The sequence below is a fragment of the Lolium perenne genome, chromosome 3, assembly GCF_019359855.2.
Source record: "Lolium perenne isolate Kyuss_39 chromosome 3, Kyuss_2.0, whole genome shotgun sequence".
Taxonomy (NCBI): Eukaryota; Viridiplantae; Streptophyta; class Magnoliopsida; order Poales; family Poaceae; genus Lolium; species Lolium perenne.
The window spans coordinates 95784388-95799156 of record NC_067246.2 but is presented as its reverse complement, the minus strand read 5'-3'; the positions used below and the strand labels follow the sequence as shown (position 1 = coordinate 95799156).

At 45.8% G+C, this 14769-nt stretch overlaps 2 long non-coding RNA genes across 2 annotated transcripts; both read left to right on the top strand.

The window, feature by feature from the left end:
- Window positions 1–8141: 8141 nt before the first annotated feature.
- LOC139838455 (uncharacterized) lies at window positions 8142–10342 on the top strand. The gene is made up of 2 exons (XR_011755144.1): window positions 8142–8818; window positions 10108–10342. It is a non-coding gene; the product is annotated as an uncharacterized lncRNA (long non-coding RNA).
- Window positions 10343–11502: 1160 nt separating this feature from the next.
- LOC127339476 (uncharacterized) lies at window positions 11503–14534 on the top strand. The gene is made up of 4 exons (XR_011755143.1): window positions 11503–11920; window positions 12010–12241; window positions 12330–13011; window positions 14300–14534. It is a non-coding gene; the product is annotated as an uncharacterized lncRNA (long non-coding RNA).
- Window positions 14535–14769: the final 235 nt, after the last annotated feature.

Genomic DNA, 14769 nt, shown 5'->3' with positions numbered 1-14769 from the left:
GCCATGTTCACATAAAATGTAGGAGCCCTTTTATCCATAACTCAGTATTCCATGTATGCACACCTATTCCACCTAGATGATCAAATAGGATCAACCTTAGTCCTTTATTATCAAGAATCTTATCCTTATTCATCCTGATATAGCATCACACCATGGTGATGAACCCTAGTAACAATTATACCAAATATTGTGCATTACCTAACCATATTCCACTAAACCCTACTAGTGTGAGATACTTATAAACCATCCTATTTAGGAACCAGCCATTCTCTACTTAGAAACCCAATAGCTAATACAAGACAACCTCAACCTTAATTGTTATACTTCTTAGTATCTAAGAAGTATGTTCTTCAAAAGTTATTCTTTTGAAGTAAAACAAAGAACCATCATCAACCCTGCTTATAAGAACCTATAAGTCCTAGCCAGCCATCACTAGCAAGATAAACCAACCTTGACCACAACCATGTATAATAAATTGCTTAGGATGCCTAGGCTTATCTCAACCTTACAAGCCCTAGTTGCTGATGAATCCAACTATGTTGTGATCCATCTACTACTTACTCCAGTAACCAATTAGAACCATAGAAAACCATAGAACCCCACAAACCTAATTATCATAGTTGTTCTTTATCAAAGTACATGTTCTTTAAAAGTTATTCTTTTAAAGTATATGATAATCAATCATTAACCATGCCATTCAGTACTAAAACTGACCACTGTTCTTTACTTGATAACATTATACCAATTGTCATTCTTTGTGTGCTTAATTGATTATTATGCTTTATTATCTATCTGTTGATAATACCAAATAAGTCACACCTGAATAAGAACCTTGTATGTGAATCACTCTAAAAGTGCAACACACCCTAAACCAATCATTACCACTCACTAATCCTAAATCATCGGGGTTAGGACACGCTTAGAGCGATTGCATCTCATTCTTATGCATTATTGCATTCTTGCCAATCTTTTAAACATCGTCCTTACTGGACGATGATGCTATTTCAGAATTTGGAGTTATTACGTAACGAAGACCTTGCCTGTATAATCTTGCAGTCAAGAAAGGCAAGTTCATCACTTGCTCATGTCATTTGAGTATTTTCATCAAATTACTTGCAAAGTATTATGGTTATCACTATTGCACAAAAATCAAAACCACTACTTTCATAACTATGAATATGACTATGTGGTGGGCAATGGAACCATGGATTGTGTTGATATGGTGGAGGTTCCATTGCACGGGTTTATATCCATCTAGGATTAAACAATAAATGTCGCCAGTGATTCTTGTGCCGTAATACCCGTGTTAACCATAAGATCCGGAGTGGGACGGAGTAGTCAAAAGTGTTTCCACCTCTCGTTCATCAACGGATGCGCTTTACCGTAGACACTTGTATCTGTCAGGGCAAGCGGTAGGCTGGGGAAGCCTTAAGTCCCCACGGCATAGTCCGTAGACACTTGTCGCTCGAAGTGCAAGCGGTAGGCTGGGGAAGCCTTAAGTCCCCACGGTATTGCGGTCTATGATGGGTTGCAGCCACCGGCGTAGGAGTGTATGGTAGAGCCCACCACTGTTGTCGTGGTCGGGGTCCACCCTGAAATTACGGGAATAATGGGACCGACGTGGACCCAGGGTCGGCGCATGCAACGAAGGGTGGGTGTTCGAGGTAGCGGAGGAACATGATTGGCTAGACCTTATACCGGGCCTCACACCATAGGAAGTGTGGACGGGTCATTCCCGGTTGGCACCAAGGTTAAGATCTCTTATGGGTAAAGCAACACACCTCTGCAGAGTGTAAAGAACCGTGACCTGTCACTCCCTGTTCCGGGATATGGAACTGCGAACGCGGCCGGAAAGGAGCTCCATGAAGTTCTAGTAAACCGGTGAAGGCTGACGGACATAGTTCTTCTGAATAAAAGCAACCTTTTGAAGAAATGATTATGAAAACCTGCATTGGTATTAGACTTTCTGGTCTAATGCCGTAGCTAGTGCATTAAACACCTCTTTCCTATAATGAACTTGTTGAGTACGCTCGTACTCATCCCACTCTTAAATCCCCTGCTTAGATATGGAGGCATCGAAGGAGGATCTACAGTGCAACTCGAAGACCGAGGAATCAACAACTACTTCAAGAGACAGGACCCTGTCAGAGGAGTCAGATACACATCCAACAAGGAGAAAACCTAGTTTAGCTATAGAAGGGAACTAGCTTCCGATACCTAGCTCCTACTTAGCTAGAATCTATTCTTAGCCTCTTTAGCTAGTTAAATACTCTACTAATAGAGTTCGTGATAAGACTAGACTACGAGTCGTTCTTCTGGAATTTACTTGCAGTTTTACCTCATTGTAAAGTAGGAGGCTGTGATGATCTTATGTAACAGAGTCAATGTTGTAATTCTATAGACATACCTTGGACCCGCATATGTTTCTGATGTACCACTCTGAGCGATATAATACTAGTGGAACGGTGTTTCATTGGTGTTATATCAGACTTGCATACTACACCATGCAGTGGTATGCCGGGTCACCACAAGTGTTAACACAAGATTCAGTTTAGACAGTTAGCAGAAATGACACAAAGTTCAGTTTGGACAGTGAAACTGTCATAGCACACTTGTGCTTGTCCAAAATCCTGGACAGCACAAGATAAACATAGGCAGACCAGCACTGAGCAAGCCACAGGGGCTCAAGTTTCACCATATGAAGGCTGTTGCTAGGCAAGCAACAGCAAGGCAATCCAAGGGGTGAGTCATAAAGTAAATGAGCTTGTGTGTCATGGCCAGGGAAGAAGTAGAGGCCATATAAATAGCACACAAACCCTAGAACCATGACAGTCGACCACAATTGCAAATCACCAGGTAAGGGTGAAGCAAGAACAAGCACCAGTTCATCCAGTTCATAACCAAGAACAGAAACCAACACAACCAACTTAGCCACCAGGAATCATGGTGACCTGAGAAGCTCAACCAGAAACTGGAGGTGAAGGGCTGTGCACAGAAACCCCAAGTCTGCATCAACCAAATATTTCACACTAGGAGCTGGAACAAGGTATACCAAGTTCCTGGACAGATCCAATGGATTTGATCCATCACATATGCATGAAATAAGCATGGGAATGAGCAGATGCTCATATGGGTAGTTCATCACTTGGTTTTCACCAAGGATTACTGCCAGTCAAAAGCTACTAATAATAGAAAGCATCTAGGTACAGATCTTGTACACAGAAACTAGCACATATGCACAGATGCACACCATAGCCAGATCACATGCATAGATAGCACCAGTAGATGGATTGCAAGGATTAGCAGCTAAGACTACACAGTAAATCCTAAGCTATGAACCATCAGTAAACCCTAGATCTTCATCAGGCAAGCATATTGGCATTCATCTCAAGGATGATTCCCAAAAATGCAAGCAAAGGTTGAGTAGCCACAAGATCCAACTAAATAGGTGAGAAACCAATCAGTAGCAAGGCTACTGAGGTCACATCACACTTAGCACCCATTAAAAGGAAGCCAAATATAGCACATCATTATCCAGGAATGGATTCAGAATCATTTGCTTGCTAAACAATCATGAATAGCCAAAGCATTTGCAAGCAAGTCATTTTAAATCATTACTGCATAAGCAGTTCATCATAATTTACTTAATTCAAGCATGAATTTATCACAGATCCATGCTTAATACTGACAGCAACATAATATAAGGCAACACAGTTTAATCCATAGCCACTAGAGCAAGTCTAGGTAGCTAAGATGAGCAACAGCACAAGTAAGCAACATCATAGTGATGCTTGAGCATCAGCATCACAAGGGTAATTGAATCACTTAGCCACAGTATTAACCAGTAAGCTATCACTGACAATTAATTGATCAAATGGATCAAGTATAGCAAGCCAAGCTACACAGGGAAGTTAGCCAACAAGCAAGGAATGATCCAATGGATCATTAGCTTGCTTAGGAAGCACCGAAGCATATCACAGGCACCACTGACACACACACAAGTGTCACTGATGCATCACAAGTACACCTAGACAAGCAAGCATGGTATTCCAGTAAGCATAAGCAAGCCATAATCAAGTATAGCATGGCATAGCAGGCTTTTGAGCAAGCACAGTAGAGCATGGCAAGTACAGAGCATGCTAGGAGCAGCAGAGAAGCAAGCACAGCATAAACAACAAGCAAAGCAACATGGGTCAGTACCAGTAACTGGTAATATGGCCATGAGCTTGCAGTAGACAGAAGCACAGGAAGATTGCACAGCAATAGCATGGCTCTGGGTGATCACAGGATCACCAGAGAGCAGCAGAGCATGAGGAGGAAGAAGAACAGTAACAAAGGGAGGCGCACAGATATGGAGAAGAGGAAGAGGAAGTGCAGCAACTTACTTGCGCCTGGAAGCAGAAGCTAGGGCATGGCGAGGCAGTGCTCGCGCGGCCCTAACAGCTGCAAATCCAGGGTAGGCGCCGATGTTACGCCGGCGAACCCAAACACGAACCAACACCACCGTAGCAGATGCACCTGAGGCGACGGCACGAATACTGCGAGCAGCACCCGCGCCAGGTCAACCTCAGGAGCGCACCCATCGTCGGCAAGGACGAGCGCTCGCCGGAGTTCGTCGAGGCGATTCTCCACGAGATCCAGAACGGAGGCGATTCGCCAGGAGAGGAAGAGCAGGGGAAAACCACGCGGACAGATCGATAGATCTGCACGCGGCGGTTCAGGTTCAGTAGGTGGCTACGGCGGGGGAGCACGGAGCTGGCCGGAGCGAGGCGGCGGCCATGGCGGCGACGCCATCGCCAGAGCGTCGCAGAGAGGCTAGGGTTAGAGACGAAAAGCGAGAGAGGGCCGAGTGAGTGAGAGGGGTGGGCTGTTCGGCGCCACCGAGCCACTATGGGGCAAGCCTTAGTGGGCTGTCCCATGGACTTAGGTTATTGGGCTGAGCCCAATAAGGTCCAGGAGGGTATTTTGGTCTTTTACCATTTAATAAAAGGCCAGAACTTTACCAAATTTTAATAATTCAAATACAACTCTAAAAATCCATTAAAAATTGGATTAATGAATGAAAAATAAATCTTAACAAGAATAAAATATGATATGGAATTTATGAAACAAATTCAAAATTATGAATTTTAAGAATTCAAATAATAACTTGGAATTTTAAAAACTATTATTTCCTTGTATTTAAAAATTCAAGGAAAAATTTCAAATAAGTTCAAATACTTATTTTCAAACATTTCAAAATGAAATTCTAATATTCCAAGTCATTTCTATTGAAAAGGGTATTTTTCCAAGAAAAATACTATATTCCTTTTAATCCAAAAACTATAGAGGTAACTCTATAATTGCAAATTATTTTTGGAATGATTAAGGGAATCATCAAGTAAAATAGTTTTACTTTGAATTGTTGTACTTTGTGTGAATCACAATGATTAATACTTTTAAATCAATTGTAAATTACTGTCAAAGACATAAATCTTAAACACACCCCTAAATTCATATAACTCAGCGGGGTAAAGGGATCCAACATAAAATAATACATCCATGATTGCATTATTTGGATTTTATAACATTGTCCTTACCGGACAATGATGCTTCTTACAGAACTCGAGGTCCAGGTTCCATCAACTGCATTGAACTGCACTATCTCGCAGTCCACAGGCAAGTTCACCCTTGCTCATGTCAACTTGAGTATTTTCTACTACTTTATTGCAAAGCTATATACTTATCATTCCTGCATCGCAAATGAAATGTTATTTTCCAACTATGAATATGACTATGTGGCTGGCAATGGAACCATGGTATGTGTTGATATGGTGGAGGTTCCATTGCAATGGGTTATATCACCCTAGGATTAATTACCAATGCCGTCCAGTGATTCTAGCGCCGTACAAACCGCGTTGACCATGAGATCTATAATGGCTCTGGGGAAGCCAGCCGTATCTTTTCCCTTCTGCACGCCAACGGATTGGTAGAGCTGGCGGGGTGCTGGAGGCACTGCCGTAGGTCGGGATAGCCTTTTAAATCCCCATCCATTAGTGATGATGGCTCTACGATCTATGATGGATTGTCCGGAGTACACCATGAGTAAAGCCGTATTATCGTGGGAAGTCTACTGGAGGTGTACGGTTGGACAAAAGGGTGGGTTTGCAGGGTCGCGGAGAAGGCGGTGTGGGCTTGGATCTTTATACCTGGCCTCACACCAAAGGAAGTGTGAACGGGGGCAAGTCCCTGCGGATGGCAAAAAGGGTGAGATCTCTTGTGGGAAAAGTAACGCACCTCTGCAGAGTGTATCAAATTGTGGCTGTCACTCCTTGTTCCGGGAAGGGAACTACGAACGCGGTAGGAAAGGAACTCCACGAAGTTCTAGTCAACCTGTGAAGACTGACGGGCATAGTTTTCATAATAAAAGCAACCTTTTGAAGAAATGATTTCAAAACATGCATTGACCTGCGATTTCCTGATCAATGGTCGTAGCTAGTGCATCAAACACCTTTTTACTCTTTTAGAACTTGCTGAGTACCTCTGTACTCACTTTCTTTCGACACCCTTGCTAGACTGTGATCCGGAAGTGGAAGCCATCAATGATGGAGCACCAGAAGGAAGTTACGAGCTGGTCTACGAGGAACCCGATCTTACCGGCGGAGTGGAAGGAGTAGACTATGGGATAGTCTACGGAACAGATGACACGGAGGTGGAGGAGTAGTGACATACCCTAGCATCATAGAGCCGAGCAACGTAGAACTTACCTAAATAAGTGTAACGACCCGGAAAAACTCCAATATTAGATTTTTCACCGCTGCTTGTTTTTCCGTGTCGTTCCAAGTTCATCATGGCATATGCATCATATCATCCATGTTTTATCAAATAAAATTATTTTATAACCCTCTCTTGTCTAGTCTTTTAAATAAAACCCTACTCTATTCTTCCCTCTCATATCTCCTATTTTATAATTAAGTTATTCCATCAAATAAACTCTTGAATATAAATGTGTTTTGTTTTGATTACAAATAAATTAAATTTTTTTAAAACTAGTTTTGATTCTTGCTTTCCTCCCTGTTTCAAATTTTAAACTGAAGAGAAATTTGATTTCAAAAGGTTTTAAACAAAAACAGAAAAACCCCTCACCCCTCCCTGGGCTCCCTCTCTCTCCCTGGCCCATCTTCTATTTTTTTTTTTTTCACCGCAGCAACCCATCCGGTGGCCCAGTCTCTCTCTTCTCTCTCTGGCCCGAGTCCAGCCCACCTCCACACATCGAAGGGGTATTCCTTCTCGTCTGTCCTCTTCCTGGACGAGTCACGCACATGGCGTGCTCGCTTTTCTCCACCAGCACCGTGGTCCTCCCCCACTCAACCACCGCGGCCACCTCGCCTCACCTGCCCCTTCTTATCCCCATCGCACCTGCGCCCAAACCCTAGCCTCTCCTTCCTCCCTCGCGCCGCCAGTAGCTTTTCCCCCTCTCTCTTCTTCTTCTCTGTAAGCGTCCAAGCACCACAAACAACACCACCGCTGCCCCGCCATGGCGCCGACGCTTTAGACCACCCCCCGCCGTTCTGAGGGCACGGAAAGATGCGCCTCGTCGTCCTCTCCATCTCCGTCCAAGGAATCGAACCGGAACTCTTCCAATCGTCGCCATCTTCGCCGATTCCGTCCCGACCACCGGCGGCGTTTTCTTCAATTTCGGCCGTCTCCGACCTCCTCTCCCGTTTCCGAGCGCACCATCGCGTTCCTGGTGAGTTTCCCATCCGCCCGAGCCCATCCATGGAATCCCTCTCTCTTTTTCTTCATCCTACCGACGTCGACCACCACGTTCCCCCGCAGGTCCTCGACGCCGACCAACCTCTGGTGGTTCCCCGGGCTCCACGCTGCCCGTTCCTGGTCTGCAGCGACAGGGCGCATGTCCCGCGCCTAATACCCCACCCCGCTTCGCCCGTCTCTCCCGTACTCGACATCGCCGTTCTTCTCCGCCATGGTCGTTCTTCAAGTCCGTCCTGTGGTACATCAAGTAGTAGTGCTACTACTACGTTCATCGATCCACAGCTAGCCTAATCGTTCGTCCCTTTGCCACGGATCGTGAGATCCCGTGTTCAAACCCTATGGGAGGCGATTTAATCCCCCCTAATCCTTTTTCTGTTCCAGATCCGCTGGTGGGCCTCAGCCCAGATTCTTCCCGCAGCAGTGCATCGCCCGCGCGGCCCAGTTTTTCCCGTCGCCAACGCAGACCAAATCCGGCCCAGGACCACGCAGGTCCAGCAAATTCGCCCCCTGCCTATTTTATTTTTCTGAAATATCCATAATATGTTATAATCTTGCATAAATCATATATTGCAAACCGTAACTCAAAATAAAATGATTTATATATGAAAGTTGATCAGAAAAATGAGAGGAACATTAATATGCCATCCATTCATCTGTTTGCATCTCGCATCATATCGTTCGTTGATAGTCGTGCATATTCACCTCACATATACGCGGAGTATTTCGGAACACCGCCTAGGTTTTCCCCGCTCCGTTTAAACTTGAAGTAGCGCACCCCTGCCATGTCTATGCCATGCTAATCAACACTTAAAATTGCCGGTAGGAATGCAACTCCAACCTTAATTTGTTTGTCCGGGATTCCGATCCCGCTTAATTGGATAAGTTGCATCGCATCATATTTGTCATGTCATGCATATATCTTGATCATGCCGATTCTTCTTCCGTAGTAGTAAGATTGCATGCATTGTGTGTTCCAGCATTTGCTTCTTCCCGGATAGGATCACGAAGTGGTGATGTGAGATACGATGAGTTCTCCGACAAGTTCTTCTGCAGCTTTTCACAGGCGAGCCCTCTCCCTTCACCTATTTTACTCTCTCCCTCGCATTGCTATCCTTATGTTGCGCTTCTTTATCGAGTCACGTGTCCTATTCCACTTGTTTACCATAATAATCCTATATGTATCATTCCTTACCCATAGCCGTTGATTGATGTTTGAGCCTTGCGAGTCGTAGGCGTGTCTAGACTCGTTGTTATCTCGATCTCGATATCGGGATATGTTGGGTTGTTGGGAGGTTATCACATGCTATATCAGTTGTTGGAGATACACATGCTTTACTTAATCGTTAACAACTAAAATTGTAAGCGAGAGGCATCTCGTGAGCCCCTTTGCGAAAGCATCGGAACTTTGACTTGCTAATGTCCCCTAGGACCCGAGTTCTTGTTATCTGTTCCGAGATTGAGCGCTCTACCCATGCGTGGGGACGATTATTGGGACCCCCCCTCACCCATTACCTTTTCTCAAGTCAGTTGAAAAGGGGGCCACAACCTTGGTTTTATTTGGCGCATGCATGTTTATATACCGTTGCCTTCGGGTGTTTACTTCCTGTTGCCTTCGGGTGTTTATATTCTGTACTGTACCTTGCGGGACGTTTAGCGAAGCGTGTGGTTTGCACGCCTAGCCGCCGGCGCAAACCTCTGAGTCCGTATCGGAGTACGGCCGGACTTCGTCACGGGTAGCTTAGTTGGGTGGCCCCCCTAGACTTTCTTGTTGAACTGGGAACGGTCTTGTTGTGAGACATCCACCTGTCGTAAGTGGGTCGAGCATGCGTATGGTTACATTTGGGCAACCCCTGCAGGGTGTACATCTTATCGATAAGCCGTGTCCGCGGTTATGGACGACTTGGAATTGCATAGCTTGATCATAGAACAACTTACACCGTTATCTTGTTGCTAATAACTTGCGTAGTAATATAGCATTACTACAACCGTTACCTAATAAAACTTGTCCACCGTTGAGTGCCTTTTACATTGCCTCTTCGCAATTGTTGGAGGGGATATGTGTAATCGGCTGGGTTATGTTTGTGTAGTATTTATCTGTTACCTTGTGCGCTCTCTTATCTTATCTGATTAGACGGATGTTGTAGCGTGTCTCTATTGGTTATAGTTATGCTGCCGCTAAACCTACCATATAGCCCCCGGCGATATATATATTATACTCGCCCGGCGAGCATAGCCATTTCTAGTCTCGCTAAGTACGTGCCGGAGTTCGTTCCTTGGTACTTACTCTCGCCTTTTCCCCTTTCTCTTTTGCTTCCTCCCTCTTGTCGGCAACCGATGGCCCGACTTTGACAGGTACAAGATGACGACGTTAGCAAGGTTACCCTTCCGGCTTGGCCTGGGCAGGGTTATGGACGCCACTGGTTATCTTCAGGACTCTTAGTCCAATTTGTATCTTGTCCGTACTCGGACGTATTCGATCTTCTGTATGATTTGGATCTCTGTATTGTATATTTGTATCTTGACTCGTTGGAGTCGTTGTTGTATATATGTATCTTGTGGGCTCTATTGTAATCCTGTTGTAATGTTACCGCTCGTGTCAATTCCTCTGGCATCACGTGTGTGATTTGTCGCGCACGTCGTGTCGGAGGGCGTCTCTGAATCGATATCATGCGGATTTCGGCGGGTTCGCTGGGATCCTCATGTTACCGGTTCCGGGGCGTCACAAGTTGGTATCAGAGCTCAGGTTGACGGTACCCCACTAGTCCAGCCTGTAGGATAGCCTTGCCAATGGTCGTTCAGTTTAGCGTGTCAAACCTGTTTTCTAAAATTCGTTGGATAGATCTGATTAGCTCTATTTTTCTCCTTATCTTTATTCTTTCTCCTCTTACCTTTGCGAGTTTTGAATCTTCTCTCTTATCTGAGTTTCTCTGAGTCTTAGGTTCCGACGCGGGTTGGACGATCTTTGCCCCACACCTAATAGGTCCGATCCTCGGAGGATACCGACAGAAGCGCATCATCAACAGCGGAACAACGACTTCTTGTTGGTGGTGTCGCCGATCAAGCTGGAGCAAGACTTCTTGTTAGTGGTGTCGAGGAGATCGACACGTCGGCTGAAGATCCGATAGTTCACCTCTCTCCCCCGTACCTTGAGGTGGAACCTCGGGGCGAGGTTCCTTGTTAGTGGTGTCGTTTGTAACGACCCGGAAAAACTCCAATATTAGATTTTTCACCGCTGCTTGTTTTTCCGTGTCGTTCCAAGTTCATCATGGCATATGCATCATATCATCCATGTTTTATCAAATAAAATTATTTTATAACCCTCTCTTGTCTAGTCTTTTAAATAAAACCCTACTCTATTCTTCCCTCTCATATCTCCTATTTTATAATTAAGTTATTCCATCAAATAAACTCTTGAATATAAATGTGTTTTGTTTTGATTACAAATAAATTAAATTTTTTTAAAACTAGTTTTGATTCTTGCTTTCCTCCCTGTTTCAAATTTTAAACTGAAGAGAAATTTGATTTCAAAAGGTTTTAAACAAAAACAGAAAAACCCCTCACCCCTCCCTGGGCTCCCTCTCTCTCCCTGGCCCATCTTCTATTTTTTTTTTTTTCACCGCAGCAACCCATCCGGTGGCCCAGTCTCTCTCTTCTCTCTCTGGCCCGAGTCCAGCCCACCTCCACACATCGAAGGGGTATTCCTTCTCGTCTGTCCTCTTCCTGGACGAGTCACGCACATGGCGTGCTCGCTTTTCTCCACCAGCACCGTGGTCCTCCCCCACTCAACCACCGCGGCCACCTCGCCTCACCTGCCCCTTCTTATCCCCATCGCACCTGCGCCCAAACCCTAGCCTCTCCTTCCTCCCTCGCGCCGCCAGTAGCTTTTCCCCCTCTCTCTTCTTCTTCTCTGTAAGCGTCCAAGCACCACAAACAACACCACCGCTGCCCCGCCATGGCGCCGACGCTTTAGACCACCCCCCGCCGTTCTGAGGGCACGGAAAGATGCGCCTCGTCGTCCTCTCCATCTCCGTCCAAGGAATCGAACCGGAACTCTTCCAATCGTCGCCATCTTCGCCGATTCCGTCCCGACCACCGGCGGCGTTTTCTTCAATTTCGGCCGTCTCCGACCTCCTCTCCCGTTTCCGAGCGCACCATCGCGTTCCTGGTGAGTTTCCCATCCGCCCGAGCCCATCCATGGAATCCCTCTCTCTTTTTCTTCATCCTACCGACGTCGACCACCACGTTCCCCCGCAGGTCCTCGACGCCGACCAACCTCTGGTGGTTCCCCGGGCTCCACGCTGCCCGTTCCTGGTCTGCAGCGACAGGGCGCATGTCCCGCGCCTAATACCCCACCCCGCTTCGCCCGTCTCTCCCGTACTCGACATCGCCGTTCTTCTCCGCCATGGTCGTTCTTCAAGTCCGTCCTGTGGTACATCAAGTAGTAGTGCTACTACTACTGTTCATCGATCCACAGCTAGCCTAACTGGTTCGTCCCTTTGCCACAGATCGTGAGATCCCGTGTTCAAACCCTATGGGAGGCGATTTAATCCCCCCTAATCCTTTTTCTGTTCCAGATCCGCTGGTGGGCCTCAGCCCAGATTCTTCCCGCAGCAGTGCATCGCCCGCGCGGCCCAGTTTTTCCCGTCGCCAACGCAGACCAAATCCGGCCCAGGACCACGCAGGTCCAGCAAATTCGCCCCCTGCCTATTTTATTTTTCTGAAATATCCATAATATGTTATAATCTTGCATAAATCATATATTGCAAACCGTAACTCAAAATAAAATGATTTATATATGAAAGTTGATCAGAAAAATGAGAGGAACATTAATATGCCATCCATTCATCTGTTTGCATCTCGCATCATATCGTTCGTTGATAGTCGTGCATATTCACCTCACATATACGCGGAGTATTTCGGAACACCGCCTAGGTTTTCCCCGCTCCGTTTAAACTTGAAGTAGCGCACCCCTGCCATGTCTATGCCATGCTAATCAACACTTAAAATTGCCGGTAGGAATGCAACTCCAACCTTAATTTGTTTGTCCGGGATTCCGATCCCGCTTAATTGGATAAGTTGCATCGCATCATATTTGTCATGTCATGCATATATCTTGATCATGCCGATTCTTCTTCCGTAGTAGTAAGATTGCATGCATTGTGTGTTCCAGCATTTGCTTCTTCCCGGATAGGATCACGAAGTGGTGATGTGAGATACGATGAGTTCTCCGACAAGTTCTTCTGCAGCTTTTCACAGGCGAGCCCTCTCCCTTCACCTATTTTACTCTCTCCCTCGCATTGCTATCCTTATGTTGCGCTTCTTTATCGAGTCACGTGTCCTATTCCACTTGTTTACCATAATAATCCTATATGTATCATTCCTTACCCATAGCCGTTGATTGATGTTTGAGCCTTGCGAGTCGTAGGCGTGTCTAGACTCTGTTGTTATCTCGATCTGATATCGGGATATGTTGGGTTGTTGGGAGGTTATCACATGCTATATCAGTTGTTGGAGATACACATGCTTTACTTAACTGTTAACAACTAAAATTGTAAGCAGAGGCATCTGTGAGCCCCTTTGCGAAAGCATCGGAACTTTGACTTGCTAATGTCCCCTAGGACCCGAGTTCTTGTTATCTGTTCCGAGATTGAGCGCTCTACCCATGCGTGGGGACGATTATTGGGACCCCCCCTCACCCATTACCTTTTCTCAAGTCAGTTGAAAAGGGGGCCACAACCTTGGTTTTATTTGGCGCATGCATGTTTATATACCGTTGCCTTCGGGTGTTTACTTCCTGTTGCCTTCGGGTGTTTATATTCTGTACTGTACCTTGCGGGACGTTTAGCGAAGCGTGTGGTTTGCACGCCTAGCCGCCGGCGCAAACCTCTGAGTCCGTATCGGAGTACGGCCGGACTTCGTCACGGGTAGCTTAGTTGGGTGGCCCCCCTAGACTTTCTTGTTGAACTGGGAACGGTCTTGTTGTGAGACATCCACCTGTCGTAAGTGGGTCGAGCATGCGTATGGTTACATTTGGGCAACCCCTGCAGGGTGTACATCTTATCGATAAGCCGTGTCCGCGGTTATGGACGACTTGGAATTGCATAGCTTGATCATAGAACAACTTACACCGTTATCTTGTTGCTAATAACTTGCGTAGTAATATAGCATTACTACAACCGTTACCTAATAAAACTTGTCCACCGTTGAGTGCCTTTTACATTGCCTCTTCGCAATTGTTGGAGGGGATATGTGTAATCGGCTGGGTTATGTTTGTGTAGTATTTATCTGTTACCTTGTGCGCTCTCTTATCTTATCTGATTAGACGGATGTTGTAGCGTGTCTCTATTGGTTATAGTTATGCTGCCGCTAAACCTACCATATAGCCCCCGGCGATATATATATTATACTCGCCCGGCGAGCATAGCCATTTCTAGTCTCGCTAAGTACGTGCCGGAGTTCGTTCCTTGGTACTTACTCTCGCCTTTTTCCCCTTTCTCTTTTGCTTCCTCCCTCTTGTCGGCAACCGATGGCCCGACTTTGACAGGTACAAGATGACGACGTTAGCAAGGTTACCCTTCCGGCTTGGCCTGGGCAGGGTTATGGACGCCACTGGTTATCTTCAGGACTCTTAGTCCAATTTGTATCTTGTCCGTACTCGGACGTATTCGATCTTCTGTATGATTTGGATCTCTGTATTGTATATTTGTATCTTGACTCGTTGGAGTCGTTGTTGTATATATGTATCTTGTGGGCTCTATTGTAATCCTGTTGTAATGTTACCGCTCGTGTCAATTCCTCTGGCATCACGTGTGTGATTTGTCGCGCACGTCGTGTCGGAGGGCGTCTCTGAATCGATATCATGCGGATTTCGGCGGGTTCGCTGGGATCCTCATGTTACCGGTTCCGGGGCGTCACAATAAGTTGTTGAGCTCTCTTTATATTTGTTATGAGTTGTAATCGTACTTAAGTAGAATCTTAGGGTGTTCTCATAGGACCTGTGAGAATACCAACTTG